General features: G+C 55.7%; 1 protein-coding gene across 1 annotated transcript in view; it reads left to right on the top strand.

Moving 5' to 3' along the window:
• LINGO1 (leucine rich repeat and Ig domain containing 1) overlaps positions 1-15,892 on the top strand; it is a 64,294-nt gene that overhangs the window by 27,539 nt on the left and 20,863 nt on the right. The gene's annotated exons all lie outside the window — the stretch shown is intronic.

Below are 15,892 nucleotides of genomic sequence, written 5' to 3'. Positions count from 1 at the left end.
GTTTTAGCATATAAGGTCTCGTGGATAAACAGGAGCTCGTCTTCCCATGCGGTTGTCCAASTGACCTGATGGGCATAAGCTGAAGGTCCTAGCAGGAGTGCTAGATTTCAAGATGTGTGTGTGGTGTGTGCACGTGTTTGGCAGTTGGCAGAGCTGCGTGTTGTTTCAGCCTCTCACCAGGAAGGTGAAAGCTGGTCCCTTGACAAGCACGTATGTCATCCAGGCCCTTAGCATAGTTGCCCTGCACCCAGCCCTGAAAACCAAGGTACAGGCAGAAGGGATGGGTCCCATCTTGCTCAGCATTCGCAGGTCCTGTGTGGGCTGCYGAAGTGTGACCAGCAGCTGGAAGACACCATTTGGGCAGAGACCTGACATCTCTGCTAGTAAGTGCAACCTTTCTCCTCCGGCACTGCCCTGCTTGGGAGTCTGGCCACATCCAGTACCGGATTAACATTCCCAGCACAGAGTCACTCCATCACCATTTCTATTAAACTCATTTGCTATCTAAAGGAATTCGTTTTCCACTTTGTTTGCCCACAATAAAAAAAAAAAAAAAAAACCCTCTGAGCCCTAGCGGTTGAAGGAGGAGAATAGAGGAGGGGACGGGAGAGAGAAAGCAGGGAGCTGGGCTGCAGCATCTGCAGCATCCCTTCTTTCTGGCCACGCACTGGGAGGAGGCCGGGGCATTCCCGTTATCCGTGCAGTGAAATGCTCTGGTTTCTGCATGCTTTAACCATGCATTTGGAAGGAGGATCTACTCCACTGTTAGCAGTTCCAGAATTAAGGCCAGTGCTTGTTTTTTCAAGCAAATAACATGTTTAYACCCTAGAATGAGGCTTATCAACAACATATTGGTTCTGATTCTTTTGTTTGTGAAGGTGGTATTCTGTATCTGTTCATATCCAGTCTTATTTGAGGCGAAAACAGAGTAATTAGGAAGCAGCATGGCCTAGTGGAGTGTGCTGGACCGTGCTCGTGTTACCAGGACAGAGCTCTTTGCACCTTTCTTCAGCTGAGCTGCATTTGGCCAACTTGGTGTTTGGCCAGCTCCTAGCCTAGTCATGTTCTGGTCTCTGCTGTAGCTGGTGGTGCCACTGATGCGGGGTCAGACCTTTTCCCTGGGGACATCCTTGGCCTTCAGGAGACGGGAGTTACAGACCGGTCAGGCTCTCTGTACCCACTCCTCCTAGCTCCAGGCGCGGTGAGGCTTTCAGCTAGCTGCTTTGCGGCTGGCCTGAGGGCCGAATTCCTGCCTCTGCCCGGGGGCTGCGCCTGTGTTTGGGCGTGCGTGTGTTTGGGCGTGCGTCCGGTCTCCTGCCGGAAAACAGGAGGAAAGGGCTCTGCAGCCCTTCGCACCAGCGCTTTCAAGGTCGGAGGCTGCTGGTAATTGATCCACAGCCTCACTATAAATCTCGTGGCCAAGGGGAGCGTTCCCCGCTGGCTCTTGACAGCGGCATCCATCCTGCCTGGCTCAGCCAGCCTCGGCCGCCGGCGAGGGGAGCTTTAATCGCTCCCTGACACCGCTAGTCGGTGCTTGGAGCGCGGCCGGCCTTGTTGCTTGCTCTTCCTCTGCCCTTTCCACGCGTCCTGCGCTGTTTTGCGGCTGCGTTTGCTGTTGCCCCTTCGTGGGCTCTGCTGGTCTCCCATCGCCGTTTCCAGCAGCTGGGAAAGGGGGAGCCTGGTGGGTGTGGGGCCTGTGGGGTACGTGGGTACCCCACACGACCCTCTGGACCTGGTATTTGGGGCAGCCTCCCGGCAGCTGGGAAACGTGGCTCCAAGTCAGGCAGAGGAGGAGGAGTTTGAGTTGGTGTCCGCTTTCCAGGAGGGCCTGTCCCYGGCGAGGAGATGCTCCCGGAGCGCCTGGCCCACCCGGGCGGGTGCCGAGCCGCCGCCGCGGTGTGCCCCGCGGTTGCCATGGTGACATTCCCATTTCCTACCTCGCCGGGGGGAAAAAAAATAAAGGAAAAAAAAGAGCCTCCAAACATTTAATTCTGCAGCCCACCTGGGAGCCTTTTAAACTCCCCGTTCGGCGTTTGACATGTAATAATTTTTCTGCTTTTAAGATTATCCTAAAACACTCGTTCTCCCTCTCTCTAAATCTCAGCAGTGTCTCCTCAAAAAAGAAATCAGCATAAAAAATAACCGGCGCGCGTTGCGAGCAGCCAGCCGGCGCCGGGCGCGGGCGCTCGGAGATGCGGGGCGCGAGGGCGCTCGCCCGGCCGGCGGCGGCACCGGCGGAAATGCAATCCAAACCGGCAGGTGCTCGGACGCCCGGTGGCAGGAGGCGCTTGGGGACGGGACGGGGCACCACCAGCCGGCTGCTGGTGCTGGGGTGCCTGCGTGCCTCACACCAAGCAGGTGGTCTGCTCCAGAGCAYGGGGATCCAACAAACCTGTGGAGCAATTCAATCTCCAGAAATAATTTAATATGGCTTCCACCAGAGTACGGTGGTTTGTTTTCTTTTTTTTTTTTTTCCCTGGTCAGCCATAGAATAATTTAATCCTGCCTTCTGTGTGAAGGTCTATTTTGAGCCCACCACCTGCGGAGCGTTTTAATCCCACATCTCACAAAGTAATTCAATCCTCTCCCTTGGTGAGTAATTTAATCCTCTATTTCCAGGGTAATTTAATCCCCTCCCTGGGGGAAAAAATGGGATAATTTGATCCTCCGTTTGCAGAGTGACGTGCTCATCTACCTGTGAGCTTCAGAGCAGCCGCCCGCGGGGCCGCGGCCGCTGGGCCGGGGGCACGGTGGCCCGAAGCCGTCCCCGCCGGGGGTGACCCGTCGCGCGCCTCCTCCCGGCGTGGGAGCCCGGCGAAGGCTCCCGGGCGGCCCGCGTCCAGGAGAGGTTCCCAGCGGGAGTCTGGCTCTTCTACACCTCCTCCTCCTGCTCTCCTCCCCGGCTTTGCTGTAGCAGAGGTTTGCCGTTAGTAGGAGAAAGCGTTTCCTGAGCTGAGTGAGATGTTAGGGAAAGAAATACCGATAATGATAGTGTCCGTTTCCATACAGAGGAGGATCTGCGGAGCGTTCGGAAAAGAAACACTTCCTTGCCCCGACGAACGCTGCAGCTGTCTGCATTCGGGAGAGCGATTAMAGCACTGAAAGGGAAATGCAGTCCTCAGAAAACCCCTGCGGAAGAGGCGGGAGCGGGAGGAGGAGGGCGGGAGCAGAGGCCTCCAGGACCACGCCGGCCCTCGGTCTGCGCTGCCGAGGGGCTCGCGGGGAGCGAGGCGGCCGGAGCGTCTGCCCTTCATCACCCGTGGCATCCCTACGGAAAAGTTACGAGGTGCGCGTCACCTTTATCGCGGTTTTTTAATCCTGCTGTCGAGAGAGCGCTTAAGTCCGTCAGAAGCCAAAGGAGAGGCACGCGGCCCGGAGGATCGGAGCCAGCCTCCCTCGCTCCCTGTCTCCCGCGCCCGTCCGCGCAGCGTTGGAAGGGACTCCGGCTTGCCCGTGGGCCGGCAGCGCTCCCGCGGCGTCCCTCGCCAGCCCCTGGCACGGGCCGGGGGCTGATCTGGCCTGAGAGGAGCAGGCGCCCGAGTGACACGCGTAAATGCCGGTTATCCTTTCTAGGGACGGAGAATCGAGACAAAAATACTTGCACAGGCTAAAGAGAAGTCGCTGCTACTTCCGCTGCATGCTCTACACGCGCCAGTCCCTCCCGAGACTGCTAGAAATCTGCTTTTAGAATTCCACTTAATACAAAAGTCTGGCCTGGATATGTCATTTCACATTCCAACGTGATGCATTAGACAAATAATTCTTTATGTGCAAAGCGTTCCCAAGTACCTGCAGGCCAGAGGGAAGTTAGGTGCCTGAATACCCCTAAAAAGACATTCTCAATGTCTTCCCTTTGAAGTCTCTTTTGCAAATCCTGCTCCGTGTTGTGCRTCCTGCCCAAAAGCGAGCTCCAGTAGCCGTTCGGGGGCACGGCGGACGCAGCGCGAACCTGCGGGAAGGGGGCTGGGTAGCTGCGTCCTGCCCCTTGATCAGCACGCGCCGGCTGGGGTTTTTCTTTGCGATGTCGCGGTCCCGTATGGGGAGGAGAGCGCAGGAGAGAAATGCCTCCCTGTCTTCCCTGCTCCTCTTAGCTCGTCTTGGTGTTTGCTCGCCTCTCTTGCCCTCTAAAGAGCGGTTTTTTGTTCTCCCGTATCACGTCCGAATGCGTGTTGCAGGCAGCTGATGGGCAGGACCCGGGCTCTGAAAGCTATCARCGCAGCCGTGTGAAGTCACGCCTCCAAGCACGTTCATCTCCGCAGCTTTGGGGGCCGGAGCGCTCTTCGGACCTGGATTTTCGTACATCAAGGAGGAGAGCAAATTTCCTTTAAAACGTCAGCAGAGAAATGAAAGATAAAAGGGAAGGCGCAGAGGCAGCTTAAACTTTGAATTCAGAGCAGAAGAGGGCTGGTGGCCTCAGTGGGGAGCGTGGGACAGCAGACACGAGGGTGCCTCTGCTAGCGGAGCCAGTGAGCCCCGTTGACGCGGTCTGAGGCAGGACATCGGTTGCCTTCCGGTTGTCTCCTAGCTGCCTTCTTCTCTCCCCTCTCCCAAGGACGGTTTTGGCCCCTCTTGCAGCGTCACCGTCGTCCTCCCGCCAGCCGTGCGTGCGTGTGCGCTGGCTCGGAGCCGCGGCGCCGGGAGCGGGCCGGCGGCGTTTCCCTGCCCGCCGCTGCCGCGGGGTAGCCTGCTCGCGGGCTGCAGCCGTAAGCTCGAGCTGCGCGTCTCGCTAGAAGACAGGCTGCAGCTTAGCAGAGAAACCCTGGTGGATTCGATGCAGACGGTGCTGGGGGAGATGACGTGGCTCGCGTTGTGCAGAAGTTCGGAGAACGTGTTCGAGAAGGTCCCTCCTGGCCTTCTGACGTGCGAGTCTCTAGTCTTGTTCTTCCCGAGGTGCTCTGAGGGGTGGCGACGAGGCCCAGCAGGGACTCTCAGCCCGCGGCAMGGGCGCAGAGCTGGGTCCAGGGCCACGCTGGCGGCCTGGGTGGCCAGCTTGGCTCTCCCGGGGGCCAGCCGTGCCCGTCTGCTGCAGGCGGTCTGCCCAGCACGGGCTCCCAAAAGCTTTCCAGGTGCCCCGAGGTTCCCCTGAGTTTGGCTGAAATCCCAGGGGATGGGGCTTTTTGACTAGATTTCCATCGCATTTAGGCCCATTCGATTCATCTCCGGTGTGAAACTCGGGCACCGGATGCAATTTGGAGCCGGGAACCAGAACAGCAGCCGCTCTCCGGCCCGTTCCCGAGGGCGTCCGCTTGGCTCGTGGCTCCCGCAGCTGCGACGTCCATCCCRTGCCATGCCCTCTGCTCCGTCTCCTGTTGCACTGCTGCAGGCTCTGGGGTGGGCCTGGGCAGCGAATGCGCAGAGGGGCATGGACTGGGCGTACGGGCGTCTGCTGAACGTGCGTTTAGTGAATTTGACTTACAAAGCATATAAATAAAAMTGAAATAATAAATCGCCTCCGAGGACCCCCGCCCCAGGCACAGCACGTTACGACGAGACCTCTGTAGCTGCTTCGTGACTCAAATTAAGAGGGCTTGTTTGCTGCACCAGCYACTGCTCTTCTCTCCTCCTTTCCCACACTCGGTAAAAAACTCAGAAAGGARTTTGGCAAGCCTCAATTAGGGTCCTGACCTATTCTTAGCATGCTGGCAGAGTAGYAAGTTGGGGCACCCTGTCTCCCAAGGCCAGGGCTGAGGGAGAAAAACCCTTATCCATCGCTAAAGCTGTCAGTAACCCCGATGCCCCGTTTTGTTCAGTCACTCTAAATATATCTATTTAATGGAGAAACATAAACATTTTGGATAGAAAGGAATGGACTTTTGGAAGTCTTTCTGCAGAAGCRAGGACAAGCTGTGTTTCATCCCATTCCCCCGCCAATGCAGGTCAGGTAACCACTTTTGCTGCCGAAGGAGAAATTTGCCCGCGTTTAACGCTTTCTGGGTTGCGTGTGCCCTCCTGTCTAGCAAGTGTATTTACCGCAGCGTGAAGCACAAACTTGTCTTCTCCAGGTGGGACTCCGGGCTGTACGGCAGGTTAGAAGATTTGTCTTTCCCCCGTACCCGCAGGAGGTCTCTGGAGGCTGTTTCGGTACCCTTCCTTGCATGGGGCTTTGGGACGTCTGTGCTGAGGTGCTCTGTGAGCTCARTTACACTGTGGTAATAGCGTGGTATTGACTCAGGAGCCTCGGTAGCGCAGGACTCTTGCCGTTTATTAGTTGTTTAATTATATGGCACATCAGGCCAAAATAATGTCATTAGCTAATTAGCCCATGTTGGGGTTTTTTGTAATTTTCCTTAAATGAATGTTAACATCAGTGCCAGGTGCCAGCTGGTAGCCCAGGAGACCGGAGGTCTTCTACGCGCGGAGCAGGTTGGGTTTGGCCCCAGCTCAGGTGCTCCTCCACGCCACGCCACGGGCAGAGCTGCCCGCGAGCCTGGGCAGCGAGGCCGGCGGCGAGACGAGCCCTCGCACCCCGTCGCGGCGTTCGGCCGGACTCGGTAGCGGCACGTTCCCGCTGCGTGCCAGCACCTCTCCGCCGCGGCTGAGGCCCTGCAGGACTCCCTCCTAGAGCTTTCCCGCGGTYGTGGCCAACCCGGATCCAGATTGCTGCGCTCGGGACTTGTGTCTGGTTTATGAGTAGTGGTGCTTCTAGGATTTAAGGAATAATAGTGCGATGTTAGAAGGTCAGAGCCCTCCAGGAACATCCCGCACCTCACCCTGGGCAGCGACCGCGCTCCGCAGGAGCCTGCGCGTCGGTCGTCGCCCCCGGTTCGACGCGGCTGCGATTACGCGCGGGTCAGTACGCAGCAGAGGACAGCAGGAGTTAAGATGCCGGTGGCGTGTATTGCATTTATAACCCGCCAGGGGGGGCGGCAGCGGCACGGCAATAGGTCCAAAGCTTTTACTATGCACCTCGAGCTGCTCCCGCTGTTAGAGCCGTCCAGGAGATGACCAGAGCTGCTTAGCGATGCTTTTATTTGCCTTTGCACGGAGGGATTTGATGAACGCCCGCACGCGTGGCGTGGCATCACTGCGGGCCGCTGGGGGCCGGGTGCCTCCCCCGGCGGTAGCGCGCGAGGCTTCGGCTCAAAGCTGGGCGTTTGGGCTGGGTCCGCTCCCCGTTCCAGCTTGTCCTGCGCACGCGAGGGAGCAGCGTTCCGGAGGTTCGTCCGGACGTGGATGCAGACTGCTAACAGGAGAACGGGGTGTGTAAATCCGGTGGGATCCCAGGTCACGGGCGCTGGCATCGGCGTGCAGCCTGGCGCAGTGAGAGCGGGCACAGCCGGCGCGTGGGCAGAGCAGGGGAACGGTGCCGGGTCCAAACGGAGGCTGCTTGCACCACTGCGTTTGAACAGTAACCCAGCGGTACCTGAGCCTTCTGGTGTGAAGTCCTCTCCAACGACTGATGCGAATTTATAGCTTCRGCAGAGTTTTCCCCAGGGATTGTCTTAGTGACTCTTTATAAATCCATCACAGAAAAACACAAYGACCTGGATACCACGCGGTCGTTTGGTTTGGGGGTTGGGTTTTTTCTTCATCAAACGCATTAAGTATGGGACTTCCTCAGTCACGTTTTTATAATTAGTATATCTTGGTTGCTTSCTTTATCACAGTAGAACTGAAGATTTTCAGAGATTTGCTGACTGAGGGAAGTTCTTCAGCCTGATGGCTCCAGGCCTGCAATTTCAGAAGTGTCCATGTTGTCCCTGCAGGCTTCTTAAAGTTATTTAACCCAAAAAGAACAGCTCTGGATCTCATAAAATGCATTTTTCTGTTCCTAAAGATTTCCTAACGTCTTTCAGCCTGGCTGGGTCAGTTCCAGACTCTGAGAAATTGCAAGCCCCTGCAGATGTCTTAATGTCCTTGAAGACAAGTGCTGCAGACTTTTTAAACTCCGTGGGGAACCCATGGGCTTTGGAGAAGTTCAAGAGTCCGTAGCAAATAACTCCAAAATTAACCATGCAGTCCTCCCCCAAATACTCAAAGGCACCAGTACAGATGAATAGTACAAATTTGGAGTTAATAGACCACACAATTTAAAATATGACATTCCAGAAAAGGGAAGAAAATGGAAGACTTTTCCAGTAGTGAGAAACTTTCCATTTTTTCAAGCCTTTCTATCACCCCAACACCTCAGCTGACTACCTGGAGACTCTAGAATACTTATTTTCTGGCATAAGGAAAATTTTGGCAGGTAGATTTCTTAAATGAGTTGCATCTTTAAGCTGGACATTGCTTGTGTGGTTCCACAATACAGCTGTGAAATAGTCATCCATTTTCCCATGCTCTGCCGCTCACCTTAATAACCCTCACAGGATTTGATGTAATGGTTTACATAACCTTTTTGAAGCATCCTGACTTCTGATGCATCCCGCACTTAAATGTGACATTGAGTCAACTCGRAAGTGCTTTGGAGCTTTATGATGCCCCAAGTTTGGGGCCATGATGAATGCAAAAGTTTCACTYGCCAACCTTAACTGTTTGTAACATTTTAACTGCTCAACCACRTGTCTTCAAACTAGACTTTTTTTAGACCTGTGAGAAACTTTGAGGTATCAAGTCATATGAAGACTTAGTACAATATGCTAACACTGATAACGCAAGACTGGTAGAAAGCAAAACGTAGCCCGCTGCACGAAGCACTCCTGGCAGTGCTGTTAAGTCTAAGGGAGAAGGAGCAACGTGCTGGGTCAGACACTAGGGCAACATTTTGGAGACTGAGTTTTTTAGGTGGAGCACCTAAACTCCAGGGCAAGGGAAGAACGTTTCCCCCAGGGTAGCTGAGATGAGCATCTCCAGCTTTCGAACCTCCTCCAGCAGTGTGTATCCTGGCTCCTATCTCTGCAGGTTTATGTAACTCGAGGCTGGATCCGCTGTAGCGTTTAGGTGCCTGGGCTTGGATTCACTTCATCTGATTTCACGTGTCCATTCTATAGATACCTGCCTCTCAGCTGCTTGGCTGCATGACATTTATAGTCCGTGGAGAGAAAAAAAGGTATGTCCAGGCACAATTCTTCTGACCTTTCTCAGACATCCGCCATAGAAAGAGATTAATCCTGCCTCTGAGAGGCCTTTTCTCTCCATTAGTGCCACGGCAGTTCGCCTGACTAGTTCATGGACCCAGCCTGCGTGTGGGCAGATGCATCCCCTCTGGCTGCCTCTCAGTCTGCAGGATTTCAGTACCTGCATACTCTGTGTGTGGCTTCTGGCTTGCACTCAAGGGAATAGCGCTTTTTCCTTCCCAGGGGCACTGTGAAAATGCCTGTGTCGGAGATGGCCAGCACCATCCCCTGCGGGGTGTTAACACRTAGCATTTGCTAGCCTAACCAGAGACATAAGCTGAAAGATAGAGAAAAATATATCTATTTTCTGATATCTGGTACTGATTCTGCTGTCTTAAAAATCCTGCAATACGTTTTGGTGTTGATTGTATATGTAAATCTGTATCTATAATAGACTCTCATATGTGTGTGTGTGTGTGTGTGTGTGTGTGTGTATACACATATACACGCACGCACACGTAGATGTGTGTATATCTAACGTATGTGCTCTCAGCCCACACAACATATGTAACTCTGCAGATCCTCAGCGAGCGTGCGTTTCCCAGCCCCTGGCATGCGCAGCACCACGCCGAGCGGCGGGAGCTGACGCACCGAGCGGGTGCTGCCGTCACTACTTGCCCCGATGTGGCATCGCCCTTCCCGTTCGTCACAGCAGGGTTTTTCACCCGGCTGTGCTCGACACGAGGGGGTCTGGGGTCAGCTGGGCAGGGTGGTCCTGGAGTCCCTGCTGGATGCGGCCAGCGCCAGGCTGACCAAGGGTCTGGGAAGCGTGGAGCATCTGTGCGTGGAGCCGCGCTGGGATGTGGGCAGCTGGAAAGGGCGCTGCCTCCGTGTGTGCTTCCCAGCTTCTCCTCTTCCCTGGATTCTGCATGTACCTCGCATAGCCGAGCAGAGGCCCCCAGTCACGGTGACACCGAGAGTGATAGCGTGGCCAATCGCCGTTAAGCAACATGATTCAACTTTGTAATTTCCAGCCGTGGCATATTCAGAAATAATCTGGAGGAGTACATCTGACAGAGGCATGCATCTGCGAGAGTCGCAGGGACGGGGAAAGCGAGCGAGCTGATCTGAGGTCTCAGCCTTCTATTGACAGCTCTTCTCTGAGCACGTCTTGCAGAAGAGCAAGAAGCAAAGCAGGGAGAGGAATAAAGGGCAGATCGGAGGATGTTTCAGATGTACAGCTGAGAAAGGGCCTTTCCGTGAGAGAGCTGTTGGTGTTGATGACATTAGTAGTGTCACTGATGGAGAAATTCAATCACTTCCAATGAGGGAAAAATAATGGTCTTTTGAGGTACGGTAGGTTGTTGTCATTTTCCTATGACACACTCCATCAGCTTTCAATTTCTAGAACAAAAGCCCTTTGTTCTCACTCAGGCCTCTCTAATCCTTGGCGGCGAGCACTCCGTGGGCAGAAGTGGCCCAAGCTGGCCCGGTGTCATCCGGGAAACAGCGATGCCTGAATCGCACCAAACTGAAAATCATCGTGCCCGCACCGTGGTGGGGAGGGCACAGGGCAAAGGCTCGGCCACCCGGCTCTGAGTAGCGTTCACCGAAACACGTTGTCTCGCTGAGGTCCCAGCCCCAGAGCCGTGCTCCGGAGTTGCTTGGAGGTGTGACTTGTGCTTCAGAGGAGAAGATTGAATGCACTGAGTACCTGTGGTGGAGAGTTAGGCAGCAGCCAAGCGCTCGCACTTGCTGGAGCAAGGGGAGGTGGAGGTGAATTCATCATCTATATTGGATAGGAGAGCTCCATCAAGGTAAAGAAGGGGGGAGAGAGGAAAAAAAGAAATCCAAAACAATGACTCAGAGCAGAGGTGTGTGTGCGGCAGAGGGAGAGCTCTGCACGAAACATTTCCCTGCCACTGAGTGAAATAAGATGTGATTAGCAACATATCTCAGCCTCGAAGCCTTCTTCTTGGGCATTTAAAGAGGAAATATGTATTTAAAAATACTGCCCTAAAAGAAAGAGGTAATGATGCGTTTCGAAGCAGACATGGTATCATTCATAAAGCCTGTGCTGCTTAATTGCATCAGCACCATTTAAGAGAGGAATTATTTCCCAGTCGGTTCCTGGTTTGTTTTCCCTCTGTCCTGCTGCATATCTTGCCAGGGCTCCAGCCCTTTGGTAGCCCTGTCCCCAGCCAGAGCTTGAAGCTGGCTGCCAGGGGAGCCAGCAGCCAAAAAGGCGGAGGCTTTCACTCCCCGCTCAGACAGAAAAGGGCATCCTCTCGTCAAAGGAGCGAGGGCAGATCTGTCAGGCTTAATTTGCCTTGCAACTTGTACTGACATTCATCCGGATGCTCTTTGCTGGTGTCAGTGGCATGACCTTGGCACGGCTGGTGGGGAGATGGTGAGAGAGCCACCTCACCCCAGCATCCAGCCTGAATGTGACCTTTCTGCTTGCCTTGTGTGGCTCCAGTGCACAGTGCCCGGGCCAGATCCTCAGGCAGGTCCTCAGGCAGCGTCAGTCAGTGTCTGGCCTACCTGCCCATTTGGCTCAATGGGTTCTTGCCTTAACTGGTGCAAAACCCAGCGTCTCCGCTGTCTCACCAGGAAGCCCCATGCCAGTTGCCTCCAGGCCATTCTGAGTATCAGAAAGCCCCTCCAACTGACTTGTGAGAGCTGGCAAGGCTGTTCCTTTGAGGCCCCCTGCACTTGCGCCCATGAGGAGATGCTGGCGACAGAGCGTGGGCAGACCGATGAGCTGTCACCRCTGCCGGTGCCCCCAAGAGGCAAACCAGCGGCTTGAAGCAGGCAGTGCCACGAGGCAGCACCATGCCAAGGCCAGGGCCTGGGGAAGAAGGAAGGGAGCTCTCCTGAGAGCAACGTGTCCCATCCCCACCTTCCCTCAGGCWTATTGCAATCTGTTAGTCTTGGGGATGTTCCCACCAACCGAAACCCAGGAGGTTATTTTGGTCTCTGTCTTCACGGCTCAATCCCTTCCCACAGACAAATATTCTGCTCTTCTTTCCCCCCTACTTTTCCTCCTACTACCAAGCCAACCAAGCCAAACTGAGGCAAATCAGTTTGTGCTGTGTAATTCAGTCACTGCAAATGATTGCAGCCACGTAGGGGACTTACACCATTCTGCTCCAAGTCCTACCAGGCAACAGCCCTTGGCAGTTTAATCTGCCAGGGCTTCTTCTCTGGTACCTGACCTCTGTTCACTGCTGAACCCCTGTCATGTCTCAGCTGGCTGGTCCGGTTCTTGTGTGGAAATTTTAACAAGTACTCCAGTGTCAGTGACATTCAGAGCACGGACCGAAGACCTGTCTCTGCAGGGCTCTGCTGCGAGTGGCTAGGTGTCCTGTGTGAAGTGGGTCAATACAGGGCTTCTTGAAGTCTCTGTGAGCAGGRCACCTACTCCTGTGGTCCCCAGGAGCTCTTCTTCCGTCCACTGGGACTGAGATGACACCGTCCTGTTCTGCACAGATAAATAGGTGACCCCAGGTTGGGTAACAAGGATTACCAGTAGTTTGATGCCGTTTGTGCATTTGGGGTCTTCTCTGGTCTCAGCTGCATTGAGTCCCTATTTCCAGTATTCCTATGGTCTGGGGAAGTGCGCAGGGTAGCAGGTAGTCTCCGTAGCCCACGAGGAGCCATAAGCAACGGGAAGGAAGATGGGGTGCTACTTCTCTAGGAAAAGAGCTGGGTTAGCATGCAGTTCTTTACAGGAGGCCCACGGGGCAGTACAGATCTGTTGCCATGTAACAGGAAAGACACTGCCTCCATTAGMGCCTGGAAGTAGTGGTATATATACCCACAGTGACCTTCCTGGGGGGTTTCCTGGGGACACCAGCCATTTGCTAGCAAGCGTTTCCCTGATACCCACTTTCCCTGTGCTAGTCGCACCCAGCTGTCCACATCACTGCATTTCCCCTGGACAGCACAGCTGTCCCGTGTCCTCTCTTGGTTCCCAGGAGAGGGAAGCYGGCACAAATTGTCCCTGGCGATGCCATTTCACCCTCATCATCTCTCTGCAAGGCCCTTCTAAGGTGCCTGGCAAAAGCAGCTCTTTCTCGGCCTTGTGAGACCCACCTCACGTGTGCCTGCTCATCCCCGCGCCTGCCTCTTGTCCCCGCTGCCCTCCAGCCCTGCAAACCAGAGCTCTTCCTTTCAGAGGAAAAGAGCATTTCACGCTGCTTTTAACCAGCCATACCTCGTATTGCTTTCCTTTCGCCTGTCAGATCTAGCCTGACGTTATTTGGGTAGGAGCAGAGGGGTGGGAGTTTAGAGACACAAAATGGTGCTTTTCTTGCATTCAGAAGAGATTTCAAATGACAGACACACAATAATGTATCACCCAGCCAGAGTAAAACTTGAATGGCTTAGAAATATGCTCCTGAACTTTCCACCCCTATTCATACGCAGGCTCCATCCCTTTGGGGTCTGCACTTTGGCAAGAACAAGCAAGGAGTTAAGCAGCTCGCAAGGCAAGCTATTTATGGATGTTGCAAGCTCCCTTCTTTTCTCTGATACCCCATTCAACCCTTTAATTATCTGCAGTTGTTTCACGCTGTGTCTTACCGCACGCTCTCTGGGGGAAACCACTGGGGCTTTGCCAGTTGATGGGGAGGGGGGAAGGAAGGGGGAAGACTTTGCCACGCGAGCCAATGCAGCCCAGTAAAATCCGAGATGCTGTGAGGTGGCTTATCTGTGGACTCTTCTGCGTGCAGGGAGACCAGGGCATGGCCACGGGGCTTTCTGGGACGAGGTAAAAAAGCTTTTCACCCCCAATGGGAGTTGCATGCAGAGAGGAGGATACAGCAACATATGGTGGGAAGAGCCTTCCCACTTCACTGGGTTCAGTCCCCTGCTTCCCGGATCCCTCCCCGTGAAATCAAGCCCGGAAGCTACAAACCATAACATGTTGGAGGGAAGAAAGCAGGAGGGACCGCGCAGCTTGCCAGTGTCTGACGTTGCTGCCCTCCAGACAGCACGGTTTCTCTCCACCACTGCCAGTTTTGGAGAGGAGAGCGACTGTTGCCAGAACCCTGTGTCTCTYGTTGTTCTCCTGACAAGGCCGCCCAGCTGCAGACTTGCTCCTGGGTAACATGAAAGCTACCACTTCCACATCCCTAAAACACYCACAAAGATGGTTTTCCAGCACCGTAAGAACTTCAGTTAATCCTCTAATAGCCTTAGAGTAAATCAGCCAAACAAGAAAAGAAACGAGAATAATCTCCAGGGCGTCGAGCTGCCTAGTTGTTARCGAAACCAGATCTGGGCATCCTGCACCACACAGCCTGCACCCCACCTCCCTGAACATTTTGACYGCCAAAGACCCACTCTCAGCACCTTTTCTGGCCCCTGTGAACAAGGAAGTCTGGGATTGCCCAGGCAAGGCTAGCATCCCTCTTCCCCTCCACACTACAGGGAAAAACAGGACTGGAAAGCGCCGAGGGGCTGGAGCGCCCTTGCCCACCTGGAAGCAGGGKGGCAGCCAGCCAGCCGAGGAAGGCCGTTTTCTGGAGCTCTTTGCAGACCTCAGCACTAATGCGCGCTGGTTGGTTTGCCTGGTTTAATGAAAAAGGTCTCAGCGCTGCTCATCAGGATCAGAAAATTAAAGAAGAGCAAACACAGCATGAAGAGCCAGGAGGACCCTTTGGCGACTGGTCAAGGGTGTGCTCCGGCTGCACCCTGAGCACCTCAAGAGGTGTGAGCTGCCTCCAGCCCCGCGCGCCGACGTGTCCCTGGCCCGGCCRGCGCTGCCCGCGCTCGGGAGGCTCTTCCCCATCCCTCCCCAGCTGCTGCCTGCACCGATCTGCCGTATTCTCACCTGGTTAGTGGATCTGAAATACGGTCTTTGGCTTTGAGACCCCAAACAGACGTTAGGCTGCCCTTACTCTGCTGGAGGCTCTTTAGCGTGGAACTCCGTGCTGCCGGCGGCGCGGGGCAGCGCTGTGCCCGGGGGGAGCGCGGCCCCGGGATCGCAGCGTGGCGCGGCGTCCCGGCCGCGCCGGCTCCGCAGCGCGCTCGTGCTCACCAAGCGGGTTTCCCTGCCGGGCTCTGGGAAGCGGCCGCTCGGAGGGGTCCTGCCGGGTCGGTGCCGGGCAGGGGAGGAGGGAAGAGGGGCTGAGGGATGCCGATGCTCCGCTCGGGCACGCGAAGAGCGGGGTGGCGAGGGACCCCCCCTGCGCTGGCTTCGCAGCCAGCTGCTCTCCGAGCCGGCCGGTCTCGCAGAGGGCAGGGAGCTGGCGCTCAGCCGGCGGCTCTAATCGCTCGGCACTTTCTTAGYGTCTCCCACCCTGTAAAGATTGAGTCAAAAACTAACGCCCCGAGGAACCGCCTCGGTTAAACTGGTGTTCATTAAAACTGACTTTGCACTACCTCATTAGGCTTCTGTAATTGAAGGAGTTAATTGATTATCAATAGTCTCAGTTCCCTCTTCCCATGCTCGCAAGGTCCCGCTGGGTCTTCTTCAGGGGCTGCCGTTCATCAGGCCGCTCCGGCTCACCTCGCCGCCGACAGCCGGGCTGCAGCGGGCAGGTGGAGCCCGACTCAGGAGGCAAAGGGGCTCCGGTAGCCCCGAGCGTGCCCGCTGAGGCCCCCCGTGGCCCCGAGCGTGCCCGCTGCGGCGCCCCGTGGCCCCGAGCGTGCCCGCCGTGGCCCTCCATAGCCCCGAGCGTGCCCGCCGCGGCCCTCCATAGCCCCGAGCGTGCCCGCCGTGGCGCCCCGTAGCCCCAAGCGTGCCCGCCGTGGCCCTCCATAGCCCCAGGCGTGCCCGCCGCGGCGCCCCGTAGCCCCGAGCGTGCCCGCCGCGGCCCTCCATAGCCCCGAGCGTGCCCGCCGCGGCGCCCCATAGCCCCGAGCGTGCCCGCCGTGGCCCTCCATAG

This window comes from Rhea americana, unplaced genomic scaffold, assembly GCF_003343005.1.
Source record: "Rhea americana isolate MKP2758 unplaced genomic scaffold, rheAme1 scaffold_201, whole genome shotgun sequence".
NCBI classification, from domain to species: domain Eukaryota; kingdom Metazoa; phylum Chordata; class Aves; order Rheiformes; family Rheidae; genus Rhea; species Rhea americana.
This window is presented reverse-complemented; position numbering and strand designations above follow the sequence as displayed.